At 40.9% G+C, this 14,501-nt stretch overlaps 1 protein-coding gene across 2 annotated transcripts in view; it reads right to left on the reverse strand.

Moving 5' to 3' along the window:
• The window catches only part of FCHSD2 (FCH and double SH3 domains 2), a 221,250-nt gene that overhangs the window by 81,761 nt on the left and 124,988 nt on the right, over positions 1-14,501 (reverse strand). The window lies entirely within an intron of this gene.

The following is a 14,501-nucleotide window of genomic DNA, read 5'->3' on the forward strand; positions in this document are numbered from 1 at the left end:
TTATGTGTAAAGCACGCTAAGGTTTGATACTTAGTATAATAAACGTTAGCTGTTGCTATTACTGTATTATACATTTTTAAAATTTAGGGTTGTCAAATCTATCACAACACTCCCACTGTGTTTGCCTTTTCTAAACTACTTAAAATATCCTTCCTACACTGAGATCAGATAAATATTTTTGCATGTTTTTCTCTGCTACATTTATCTGTAACAAATGTATAACTTGGCCTAGTATAATGTAGGAATCTTTTTTTTTCCTTTTTTCTAGAGAGCCTGAACATCTCTGCCTTTATAATATGCTATTTTCCCACTAATGTGAAGTCTGGCTTTTCAGAGTTTGTTTATAAGTTCTTAGTATCTGGCTGAAATCAACCATGCCTGTAGAGGAAATAGTTCAATATAGCAGATAAAGTTCTTACCCCATAAAGCTTCGGGAAAGTTCTAGTTGACAAGAATAGTATAACACATGTCCTCTTTCACTTAGAAGATAACTTTCAGAACCCACCGCGGTTGGCCCCTCAACATGTACACCTTTACAGCCTGTTTACTTCCGACAAGACCCCAAACCCCCAACTCTTCATGGTACGTCTGCCTGTCTTACCAAATGAAGGTAAAATCGGAGGCAGTGCACCCACGTCAATGCCTGGAAACTCCCTGTGGCTTCGTGTGGATGGGTCTCGCCTGATCACTCAGGCAAAGCAACTCTCTCTTCTCTATTTTAACGCCAGAGAGAGAGACACATGAGGTCTGTGAGGGAAAACACTAATCTAATGTCAGCCTTCAGTATTTCTAGAGCAAAAACGATTCCTTATACTTTTTGTTTAGTTGTGTTTACCAACTATAACTTTGGTTAAGATACAAAAAAGTTTATTGGTATAAATCTGACACTAAGATGTGTTAATTAGTGGAAGAGTGGAAAGAGAAGTGAATATTTAAAGTCCACCTACTATACGACAACCACTTACATACATAGTTCAGGAAAAAACAGTCCTATTTTTGGTCATGTTAGATGAAGAAATAGAATCTCAAAAGATAAAGAAAATAAGGGAATGAAAGCCTACTCTCAAAGGAAGGCTTTCTTGATAGAAATATCTGCTTGTTTCATGGTAAATACTTCACCCTCCCCAGAGCCTGCCCTAAAGGAAACAAACTACTCCTCTACTAGTTCTAATGTACTTGAAGTTTAAAAAATTTTGTTTCCACTGTGTGGGAAAAAACCAAACCCAAAGCCCTGCTCTTAAATATAATGTCTGGTCGTAATAAATACAATCAATATAAACAAAGTAAAGAAATAGAGTGAAGAAAAGGATGCCATCTTATATCGGGTAGTCAGGAAAAGCCTTGCGGGTAAAGTCACGTTTGCCAAAGGCCTGAACGAAGTGGGGGAGGGGTGGGTTAGGTGGGTTCCTGGGGGAACAGCCTGCTGAGGAGACAGCAAGGCCAAGGCCTGGCGGTGAGAGAGTGACTGTTGCAGGACAGTGAGAAGACTGGTACGGCAGGATTAGAGTGAGGGAACGAGTGGCAGACCTTGACAAGAATTCTGACTTTCAAATTGCGTGAGAAGAGACACTACCAGTAGGTTTTGAGCAAAGAATGATGTAATCTAAGATTTAGATTCTAGAAGAATCACTTTGGCTATTGTGAGAAGAACAGACATTGAAGGGAAGGGTGGAGGCAGAAAGTTCATTAGAAGACTCTTGTTAAAAAAAAAGAAAATAGAGAAAAAAGAATGTTATGGGCACAGATGACGGTGTGGTGATTGCCGGCAGGAGCGAGGCAGAGTGAGGAGAAGCAGGAGGGTATGGGGGGGGCTAAGTGGTGATGAAAGCAGACTTGACTTGGGGTGGTGAACACACAATACAGTGTGTAGATGATGTGTTGTGGAGCTGTGCACCTGAAAGCTGTATGACTTAGTTAACTAGTGCCATCCCAATAAATTCAATCAAAGGAAAAAGAAGATGACAACGCTTGGTAAAGTACATGTAAGAGATATGATGGTGAGCCCTGGCTGGAGAGCTCAGGTGGCTAGAGCATCGTCCTGATACTCCAGGTTGGCAGGTTTGATCTCCAGTCAGGGCACGTACAAGAATCAACCAGCGAATGCATAAATAAGTAACAAACACATCGATGTCTCTCTCTCTCTCCCCCTTCCTCTCTCAAATGAATAAATACTTTTAAAAAAGATAATAATGTGGCTTGGTTTAGAATAGTAGTAGTGGAGGTGGGGGAGAATGGATCCGTTTAAAGGTAGAGATGAAGGCGGGATGGGTGTGGGGTGGCCAGAGGGAGACAAGGATGACGCCCAGGCTTTTTCTGGCTTGAGCAACTGTGAGGATGTAGTTGCCATTACTGAGACTGGAAAGATTCAAGAGCAGTAAGTCTGGGAGGGAAAAACTGAAGGCTGAGTAGGTGGCCAGACGAGTCACAACATGAGTAATATACAATGACAATGAGCAAGTAAATACAGTGGGAGCCAAAGTTCCCCCTGTCAAAGATGACATTTCCACACAAATATGGAAAAGAGAAGGCCAGAAAGAATGCTAAGGTGGTGGGCTGGAACTGAACATCTCAACGTGAGTTTATGTGCAGACACACCTGGAGAGACGTAGAAGTAGAGCTACGTACACACATGCGCACACATTTCACAGCTCTGTCCACTGAGAGGGATGAGAGGCAATAATATCCAGAAGCTATGAGCACATCAAGGGCCCAAACTTCAATTTCTAAATAGTATCTGTCATTAAAATGACATAGGGATTCTTGAGAAAATGCTTGATTCCAGAATTGGGGCAAGGAAAGGAAATAATAGTCCTGGAACATTCTGCACCAGAAAGGAAATGCTCAGAGAAAGAGGACATAGGTGAAGGACAGGATGGGCCAAGTTGAAGAGACTCCTACTGGTCAAGTATGAAGCAATTTGAGAACAATAAAAGCAACACATTTCAATCCAGAAAATAAAACAGAAATCCATGACCACAACAGTATAAACAAATGAATGAATGAATAGGGAAGAGTAAAAACTTATTCCTTATGGTAGAATGACAACTAATAAATATAGAAGAAATGATGAGAATATTTCACTGTCTGGCACCATCATAAAGGATTTCCCCGAAGTGTGCTAACTAAGGCTGGTGGGCAGAGCATTGAGGAGGAGCAGGGTACTGGCAGAGTCTCCCCCGCAAACACTTCACCATTGCGTAGGAAAGAATGATGGCTTCACAGTGGAAAAAACCTGGCAGACAGCAAAATGACTAAGTGATGAAGATTAACATCAACAGTGGCAGGACAAATCGACATCATGTGCCTCCTGATAAAATGTTCGGAGAAGAGCACAGCATCATTTCCGAGGTATTTCTGCCAAGAAGGCATGACCTGACATTGGACACGTAGCAATACTGGACAGACCCGGCTTGAGGGACAGCCCACGGAATCAAAGGCCTGTGCTCTTAAAAACTGTCAGTTGTGAAAGGCAGGAAAAAATGGAGGGACTTTTCCAGACTGAAGGAGATGGGACAGAAATGACAACCAAATGGGCACAGATGAGCCTGGACTGGATCTCAAATCAGAAATGTTTGGTGTTGGATGGGTGCTAGCCTTACTGGGGTGACCACTTTGTAAGTTATATAAATGACTAATTACTATGTTGTGTACTCGAAACACATACACAGTTGTATGTGAACTGTAATTAGAAAAAAGAGACACGGTTGGAATGGCTGGTAAAACTTGGACCGCGCCTGTGGACTGGGCAGTCCTGTTGCACCAATGTGGACAGCTGCAGGCTCGGGAGGTCAGGTAGGAGAGCAGCCTCACTTGGGGAACAAAGATGCCAGGGCATTTAGAAGTAGGGAGGCATCAAGTCTGAATTTACTCTCAAATCAATCAGAAAAAGAATAATGGCAATGGGTACACACACAAACACATAAATATATACACATATATGTTAAAGAGAGAGGAAGAAAACTAATAAAATGTTAACTTGGAAACCCAGGCAAAAGGGACATATGAGTTTGTACTATTCTTGAAACTTCTCTATAATTTTGAAATTATACTGGTACAAATTACTTTAAATAACAGTTGACATAAAAAACCTATTCTTCATTCTTACTAAGTGACAAATGTATATATATCTGCATTCTTCTCCCTTTGTATGTATATATCAACACATATACACATATCATACCATATTTTAGCATTTAACCTCCTTAAAGTACTCAGTTCTAATCTTAAAGATTTTGGTTTCACTTAACCAGCAAATTTTACCAACAAATCTTCCCACTTTACAAAGGGAAAAGATGGCTTGCTTTAAGTCAAGTCATAGGTGAACCTTAGGAACTAAGTAGTAGAGCACAAAAATGACAAGTTCTAAATAGTTGCTGAACTTCATGCAAACACCATGGGACAAAATCTGATAACCAGGTATTCATCATAATCAATATTTTCCCACACTGCAGCATCAGTTTCTGCTCCAAGTTCACCAATTCTACTTTCTCCTTTGATTAAAAACCCATATTCAGAAAAAGGTCTCTTCCAACTCAGAGAAAGGTCTGTTACCTCTTCCCTAAATTTTATCTATAATCCCTTAAAACTAATCAGACTTAAGGAAAAAAAAAGATCACCCTATTTTAACCAAATCCCCCAAGGAATAAATTTTTTAACTGAAAAAAAAAAATCTAGAACCTTGATTCAGAATAAAACCTTCTAGTATGTCAACATAACTGACTTACTTCCATATTTGGAAATAAGAGCACTGACTACATCAGTTTCTCAATCACTTTCCTGCTCTGATACACCTAAAAAATATGCACACTCACCGGCACTGATACTTTGCACTTGGTGTGTGTGCCACAGGTCTCTCTATGTATCAGAATCTGGAGGTGAGTGGGTGGAGCCTAGAGCTGGCTGAGACTTGCAGGCCTAGATGGTCTCCAAGGCTCTGCCAACCCTTTTCACCCATTTCAGAAATTCTGATCCTAGTTCAACTGTTATTCTTTGTCTTCCACTTCATATATTCATCAGAAACAGTCCATTCTGAGATAACGATTCAGAGCACCAGTACAGATATGTTCCTACCGTTTGTCAGGTGCACACTAAACGGTAAGTCTCCACACTAGGTGAGCCTGGTTTCAATGAACTGCAAAGATAGCCATTTCAGAGCACCTGCTCCTTACGGCTTTTTGTGTGTTTGGTTAGAGGAGCAATGAAAGTATTTAATACTATATGTCAGACGCTGGCTCAAGTGAGATACAGACGGGTTGTGCAAGTCAAAAGCTGACTGGTAGAGGCAGAACTACAAGTCAAGTTCCTTTGATTCTAAGTTTGTAGAGATTTTTCCCTTTTTTTTGTGTGTCATAAAGATATCTCAGATATTCTGAGACTTCCAATCAAGATGGAGGTGTAAGTAAACACACCTCGCCTCTGTACACAACTATTGCAAAAAATACAACTAGACTACAAAACAAATTTCATCCAGAACTGGCAGAAAATCAAGCTGTGTGGAAGTCCAACAACCAAGGATTTAAAGAAGTCACATTCATTCAGACAGGTAGGAGGGGCAGAGAGGCATGGAGATCAGAATGGGCAGTCCCATATCCACGTGTAGTGGATTTAAAAAGGGACGAATATCATGGGAATGAGGTATTCCAGCCCCAGACCAGACCACACAGCCTAGGATCCCAGAACCAGGAAGATAAGTCCCTATAACTTCTGGCTGTAAAAACCAGTGGGGTTGGGGTGGCAGAAGAAATTGTGTCCTCTTAAAGGGCCAGTAACGGACTTAGGACACTGTGTGGCATTCAGCATCAGGGCAACAGGTGAAAGGGCACTGGTGGCATATGGGGAGAAAGTGAAGTGCCAGTGGGGAGACAGCTTCCTCCTGGGCAAAACTCAAGAGGCCAGGCAGCAGCACTGTCCCCTCTGCGAGCCCTCCACCACACAGAAGCAATAGAGAAGCGGCAAAATTACCCTACCCTGGCAATTACCTAAGGCTCAGCCCCATACTACTTAAGAGGTGTGCTAAGACAAGGAATGAAAGCTGGGTTCCTAATACATAGAAATAAACAGAGAGAGGCTGCCGAAATGAGGAGACAAAGAAACATGGTCCAAGTGAAAGAACAGATCAAAACTCCAGAAAAAGAACTAAATGAAATGGAGATAAGCAACCTATCAGATGCATAGTTCAAAACACTGGTTATCATGATGCTCCAGGAACTCATTGGCTACTTCAACAGCATAAAAAAGACCCAGGCAGAAATGAAGGATACATTAAATATATCCTTCTATAGGATACACTTAAAAAATTCTATAGGGAACCAACAGGGGAGGGAATGAAGCCAAAAATCACAATGATTTGGAACAGAAGGAAGGAAAAAGCATTCAATCAGAACAGCAGGAAGAAAAAAGAATTGAACAATACAAAACAAAACAAAAACCCATTGAGGATAGGCTCAAGAACCCCTGGGACATCTTTAAACGTACTAACACCCAAATCATAGGGGTGACAGAAGAGGAAGACCAAGAATTTAAAACTCATTTGAAAAAATAATGAAAGAAAACTTTCCTAATTTGGTGAAGGAAACAGACACACAAGTCCAGGAAGCTCAGAGTCCCAAACAAGATGGACCCAAAGAAGCCCACTTCAAAACACATCATAATCTAAATGACAAAGGTTAAAGATAAAGAGAGAATCTTAAAAGCAGCAAGAAAATAGCAGAGAGTTACCTACAAAGGAGTTCCCATAAGAGTGTCAGCTGATTTCTCAAAAGAAACTTTGCAGGCTAGAAGGGACTGGCATAAAGTATTCAAAATGATGAAAGTAGATCACTCTATCCAGCGAAGGTCTCACTTAGAATGGAAGGGCAGATAAAGTGCTTCCCAGACAAGATAAAGCTAAAGGAGTTCATTATCACCAAGCCCTTACTATATGAAATGCTAAAGGGGATTATATAGGAAAACAAAGAAACTGAAAACTATGAACATTAAAATGGCAATAACTTCACAACTATCAATTACTGAATCCAAATAACAAACTAAGCAAACAAGCACAACAGAAACATAGATATGGAGATCATTTGGAGAGTTACCAGTTGCGAGGGGGAAGAGGGAAAATGGGGGGAAAGGTACAGGGATTAAGCAGCACAATTTGTGGGTACAAAATAGACAAGGGGATGATAAGAACAGTATAGGTAATGTAGTAGCCAAAGAACTTATGTACACAGCCCATGGACATAAACTGAAGCAGGGAATCACTGGAGGGAATGGGGGTACTGGGTGGAGGGGAAAAGGGGAAAAATTGGGACAACTGTAATAGTATAATCAATAAAATATATTTTTAAAAAGGTATCTCAGATATTCCAATGCATTGACTTCGGTCTAACTTTAAGATGTATTTTAAAACAGATACACAGGAACTACTTACTGCAAATACAGGTTAATATTATATATACATTAATATTATATATATATATATATAAAATTGCTGCTCCTATGATTTAAATGAATCCAGAGCAGAGATTTACTAGCCAGGGGCACCAAACACTGGCATTCACCAAACACAGGGCCCAGGTGCTGGCATTCTCTCCCCTCACACCCAGGACACGGACTGCTAATGGATTGTGGCTCCCGAGCCCAGCAGTTGCAGGGTTCTCCTTGGCCCAGCATTCCAGGCAGCCACTGTTAATTTATTACAACTGGCACATAAACTGAAACCTACTTGCCATCCCCATTTCTTTTAAAGTTACAAAGATTTCTGGTAAAACAGCACCCACTCTGCAAGTCACCAAAAAGCTCTCTCCACCTTGATTAATGTTGGGAATAGACGTGAGGGAAAGGTATGGGATAAGGAGAGAGAATAATAAAGAACTTATAGTTTAAAATACACTCTAACAATAAGGATGAAAGTTCTAGAAAGGCTGTGATAAAAAGAATTCCCAACATGTAAGAAGGCTGAGCCAGAAATTTGGGGCTGAGGCCAGAGAGAGTAAATCGTGGTTACAGAGAAAGGCTCCCCTCTCACTCACCACGCTTTCCTACCTTTGATCCAAAGTATTAATGGCTGATTGTAAAATGGGGTAAATAGCTACTAAAGTGGGGTAAATGGTGACCTTGGGATGGGGAGGAATGGCACACCTGAGGCTGCCTCATCACCGCACACACCTAATGCTTTCCTTCTCCAGTACTGGAACTTCTGACCTTGCCTTTTCTTTTTCAATGTTCAGTTAAAAAATGTGGTCTCTGCCCTCCCTAATTCTTAGCTGCTGCATAAATATATCAAATCTAGGTGTTTCCAGGTCATTTACAATTATATTTCCCTGTATTTAGTGCTGTTTTAAATACAGAGTGTGTGTAGTTCAGAAATGAACACGTTTGAGAAATAAATCTGAAATGTGATGACAGCAATATTCCCTGCTCTCTGTTTACCCAAATCTTTCAGAGTAAATGATCAAATATACAACTAAGCCAATACAAATTAAAGATCTCTAAATGTGCTGTAATTTTTCCTTCTACCTTCTTCCTCTAAAGCCAAGAGAATCACAAGTAGCCAAGCACACTTTAAGGGATTACGAACTTAATTTAGAAATTGCCATGGTGAGTTCAGCTCAGTTCACCACTGAGACACAGCAGGTCACCTCTCACTTTCCACTCCGTACTTCGATTTGACCTGTGAACGCTCCTTTTCCCTCAGGAGACTAAACTCTTTGAGGGAAGAAGCTGCATCCTTGAGGAAGGAAGTTACATCCTGTAATGTATCTAATCCATTTAGATAGTCCATAACCGGTATTATTATTGAAACCTAAGCATTCCATTGAAATACTCAATTATAGACCTTCAGTTTTTTTTGTTTGTTTTGAGTTGCCCAATTGGATAGTATTAATTTTATTCTTCACATTTGAGGTTCATTTCATTAGTAAGTTTTACAAAATAATGGTCTAAAGCAGGAAACACAAACACAGCAAGAACAACCATATTCTGCCCAAGTCTAAAGAGGGATAAGCCCAGGGCTCTGGCCATGGCAGGAGTTTACTTGGGACTTGGCTGACAGATTCACTGTTCTAAGCAGAACGCTGCTCAGCTGTTGTGAGCAAGTGCTGTGAGGCACAGCACACTTGGCTTGATTAAATGGACTCTTTGATAGAAAATGGGTGCCATTCATTGAGTACTTACTTTGTGCCTGTCCTGCTAAAGGCCTTACGTATATTTTTCGTATTCCCCACATCATCCTTATAGGATTGTTTTTTACTCCAGTTTCCAAATGAGAGAAACACTCAATAGACCTTCAATTTTAGTCACAGTTTCATCTAAGTGAAGGCAGTAAAAAGGTTATTTAGTATAAGGCAGAAGTGCTCAAGGTAAAATCAAGGGGCCACTGAAGGGATTATGAGACTCTTTCAGGGGTCTGTAAGGTCAAAATTATTTTCATAATAATACAATACTAAGACATTATTTGTTTTTTTCACTCCAACTCACTCACAAGTATACAAGGCCTGTCCGGAAAAAGTCCAGCCATTATTAATATAACAAGAATGGTTTGCATGACACTGATGTAACCTGCCAGCCAAGGAGAGTGGACTGGAATGCACATGTGTGAACAATGACAGCTTCACTGTGCTAGTCAGTGGGGGCAGTAGACACCATTGAGTGAGCATGTGTACTGTGTGGAAGTTCCATTCAAAATGACTGAGTAGAACAATGAATCTGCATCGAATCTTGAGCTAAGCTTGAATATTCCTCCTCAAAAACTATCTGGATGATTCAGAAGGCTGAAGCTTATGGGCAACTGGTGACTGGCAGCTTCATCACAACAATGCACCTGGCTCATGCGTCATGTCTCACGTAGAGTTTTTTGGCGAAACGGCCAATCGCCCAGGTGACTCAGCCCTGCTACAGCCCAGATCTGATGCCCTGTGACTCCTGGCTTTTTCCAAAACTAAAACCACCTTTGAAAGTAAAGAAATTTCAGACTATTAATGAGATTCAGAGAAATATAACAGGGCAGCTGATGGCAACTGGGAGAACTGTGTGAGGGCCGAGGGTGACAACTTTGGAGAGGACTGAAGTGTCATTGTCCTATGTACAATGTTTCTTATATCTTTTATCTTCTTTAATAAACATCTGTATTTTCATATTACATGACTGGATATCTTCTGGACAGACCTCGTGTATGCCCTGGCTCATGTGGCTCAGTGGATTGAGCGCCAGCCTGTGAACCAAAAGGTCACTGGTTCTATTCCAGTCAGGGCACAAGGCCTGGTGCCTTGGTGCCCAGCAGGGTGGCCTGTGAAAGGCAACTGATTGATGTTTCTCTCACACATCAATGGTTCTCTCCCTCTTTTTCTCCCTCCCCTCACCTCTCTCTAAAAATAAATAAATAAAATCTTTTAAAAAAGACAATGTATAACATGCACGTCAAGCTCCAAAATTAACAGAAACACCTTTTTTAAAACTTTTATTTATTTATCTTTAGAGGGGAAGGGAAGGAGAGAGGGAGAAAAACACCAATGTATGGTTGCCTCTCGTGCATTCCCTGCTGGGAACTGGCCTGCAACCCAGGCATGTGCCCTGACTGGGTATCGAACCTCGATCCTCTGGTTCGCAGACCAGCGCTCAATCTACTGAGCTACACCAGCCAGGGCAGAAACACTTTTTAGTACCTCATTTGCTCCTCACAGAAGCCAGAGGAGACAAAACAGTGCTGAATTACCCCCACCCCACAGAGGAAGAGGAAACAGTTCACAGAGAGAGCTAAGGGCACTGGCTCTGACACCTGCCAGAGCTGAATTTGGGCTTTGTCATAATTTCCTCATTTGCAAAATGGGAATAATTCATCCTGTGAAGATTAAAATATGATTGGTTGTTCGCTCATTCATTCGAGAATATTAGTTTACAAACATTGAACACACACCGCAGGAGGTGGCAAGGATGAAGTAGTCGCAAGTGACACAGTCACAATCTCTGTCCTCACGGAGTGTACAGCTGGGTGGGAGCTAAGGCATTTGCCACAGAATCACACAGACACACGTGGGAGTCTGGCTGCGTGGCTTTAGTTTATGAGACCGCCGGACTGTGTGGGAGAGGAAACCCGGCGCAGGAGGTCATGGGGGTCTTTCTCAGAGGCTGCCACAGAGCAGATCTGGAGAAGTAATAAGGGGGGCAAAGAGGGAGCCTGAGCAGCCCAGGTGCAGAAATCTAAGGATACTGATATTGGGGTTCCCCTAAAAGGTCTAGCAGGCCACCCCAGAGTGAACCCCAACATTGTCAAAAACTGCCTCAAACAAAGACTATGCAGGGAAAAGAATGCTTTAAAATAAATCCTACTGATACCTTCAAAATTTAAAAAAAAAAAAAGGAGATAAAGCACAAAAATCTACTATAAAAAGGAATACCCAGGGAATAAAAAGGAACAATGGATATTAAAACCATGTTGAAAAAAGTAAACCCTTAATAAAAGTTTCACTACAAAGTTGAAGTCTCCCAGATAGTAATGCATAACAAAGGAGAAAAATAAAGAGAAAAAAGGGATTCACAGAATTAGGCCAGGATATCTGACATCTTAATAACAGGAGTTTCAGACAGAAAAAATAAAAAGGAAGAATGAATCCAAGAACCAAAGGACATACTGAGAATATTATATATGCTTCTAAAAAGAAAAAAAACTAGATCAGTTACAAAGAATCAAGAATGAGAATGGCTTTGGATTCTCAACACCTACTTAACAGAGGAAGAAACAAGAAAATAAGAGTACTAACTTCAATATTTGAGTAAAAAATGGCTCCAACCTTTAATTCTATACCCAAGTATTAGCACAGAATAATGACATTTTTACAAACACAGTATCTCCCAGGACTCACCTCCCACGTTCACTCTCAAGGAGGTACCGGAGGAGACGCTCCCAAGAACAGAGTAAACCAGGAGAAAAGGACACATATGACACGGAAAACGAGCTCCGACATAGGACAGGGGCAAAGGACGGTCCCAGAATGACTGCACTGCACGGGAGGCAGAGGGCAATGAATCCAGAGTAGAGACACGTGACACAAAAACGAGATGTAACGTCATCACTAAGTTCCCATCGACTGGCAACCTGAGAATGGACTGTCCGAGAAAGATGAGAAGAACACAGAATTATCCGTTGTTTTGATTCTGAGAAGGCAGGAGGGGCTGAGGTATTAGCCAAAGCGAAGGTGAAAAAAGATCATCTTTGGAAAGGAGGAGTAACAGCTACTGAGACTCCTCAAAGTCTTGAACGCAGACAAAGGCAGGTAACGGGACAATAATGGAATTCCCTTTCAAAGGCTTCTATTTTCTCTGTAAATTAGGAAGAAAGACCACTTGCTAAGTGTGAAAGTAAAAGGGTAAGCTTAAGGTTTGAGAAGAAGGGGAAAAACTGAAAAAATTATTAAAAATAGGAGAGAAAGTTAACCAGAAAAACACAGCAGGAAATGCGAGCAGTGGTAAGGGTCCTTCTGAGGTGGGTTCCACAGGATCCATGATGACGAATCTGCTGCTGAGAGACCTTCTTCAGCAGAAGTCAGCTGCTTAGGGGCAGGTACAGAGAAAGAGGTTATCTGAGGTCACTCAGAGTTGGGGATTTGTTTCATTTATGGGCTACAGCAGCGATTTTGAATCTTTCTCATTGCATGGCACACATAAACTGATTACTAAAATTTTGCAGCACGCCAATATATATATTTTTTGCCAATCTGACAAAAAATAGGTATAATTTTGATTCATTAGTACTAGATGGCTGTGATTGTGCTGGCTGTTGTAATTTTTTTAATTTGACAATCTAAGGAAAAAGAGGTCAGTGCCCCTGAACGAACACTCAGGTACCGCAGGTTTTAAATACTCTTGCAGCACAGGGGCTGCAAACTGCTGGGCTTGCATGTCATTTAAATAACAAACTGTGAGCTCTGACCAGGAGAATGAGCACGGGTGAGATGCCTGAAGTGGTCAGGGTGATCCAATGAGATATTAAGCAGTATATAAAAAAAAAAGACAGCTATTATTACTAATCATGGTCCTCTAGCAGAAAGTGATTTATTTGAGTATCTAATATGCAATCACTTCTCTCTCTCTCCTTCCAGACTGAGCTCTTACAGGATAAGGAGAGAGCCTGACTCATCTTTGCTTCTTCCTGAAGTCCAGTCCAGTAGCTGCCACACTCGCAGTAACTATTAAACGTGTTTGGTTAAATCAATGAATCAAATCACAGGCTTCCAAGCTATTCACATAGTTTTCTAAAAAGATCCTACTTAAGGCATTGTAACCTTAACAACAATTCGAAAAACAGACATTTCCAAGAAAGACACTAAAAGGCCAGCTACTCCACAGTCAAGTCAATGATAGAAACTTACTAAGTAGCTAACAGGATGATTAATGGGAGTGTTCCAATACTGCAGACGATAGAATTAGCATGAGAAAGAAAATGAATTAACATGCATGACATGAAAATTAAGATACACTTTATTTTTAAGGAACAGAAAGAACTCCTGCTTCTCTTTTTATCATTTCAGTACCCTATGATAGTTCATGAAATGAGTAACTTGCAGCATAACCTACTCAAATGCTGATCAAAAACGTGTCTAAGGGCAGACCATGCCCACTAACTTCTATGTTCTGGGTTGAGAGCAAATCCCTAAAATAACACCGTACCTTTCCTGGTTTATCAAAGGCCACACAGAGGGTTTAAAAGTAAGAGATCTTTTTTTGGCTACAGATCCAATCAAAGAAAAAAAACATAAAGATTTTGATTTTGCTGCTGCTTAAACTAATATAACGTTCATTTTAAAGTATCCAAAGAAGAAAAATATATAGTTAGCAGCTTTGATTTAATAGCAAAAGGATACAGGGAATACAATCTTAAGTAAAATCTTTACTAAAAATCTTTAATAAACAAGTTGTCTGACACAGGTTACAATGGGCGGCCAGGTCTCCGGGTGGTCCCTGTAAGTCTGACGTGCTATATGAGATACTAAAGCGCCCAAAGAGATATTAAAATGCCCAACCCTCTAGTTCCCACACTTTATGGAAAAACGCACATAAAGTTCTCCTGTGAGATGTCAAAACAATCCTTTGTCTCTCTCACCACCTGTATTGTAACCAGCAGAAGTCATAACAGGATAGAAAGGGGAAGGGGATTTCAGGCAGTGAACAAAAAAGGAAATAAAAAATGCAAAAGGATACTTAGTCCAATTTGACTCTCTTTACGGCTCCTATTTTCCCCTGAAGTCCCCGGAAATGTCCTGCCTCCACTCTCAACGAAAGAACTGCCCCAGAGCCTCTCTAGACAAAAGAGTGTCCCTTCCTGCTACATCCCCATTCTCAACACCTCGGATTATAAGGCAGACAATTCCATGAAAGCAATGTATCTGGTAGTGCTTAAGGGCAATGCCTTTGAGAGGGAGGAGTTGAAAGTATAGGAGAAAGAGTAATCATATGTCTGGGTTCCTGAGAAGACAAAAGAGAATGAGATACAATTCAAAGTAGAACTTGTCGAGCAGTAACAA

Source organism: Artibeus jamaicensis, unplaced genomic scaffold (genome assembly GCF_021234435.1).
Source record: "Artibeus jamaicensis isolate MK-2021 breed Jamaican fruit bat unplaced genomic scaffold, CSHL_Jam_final contig_64, whole genome shotgun sequence".
Classification (NCBI taxonomy): domain Eukaryota; kingdom Metazoa; phylum Chordata; class Mammalia; order Chiroptera; family Phyllostomidae; genus Artibeus; species Artibeus jamaicensis.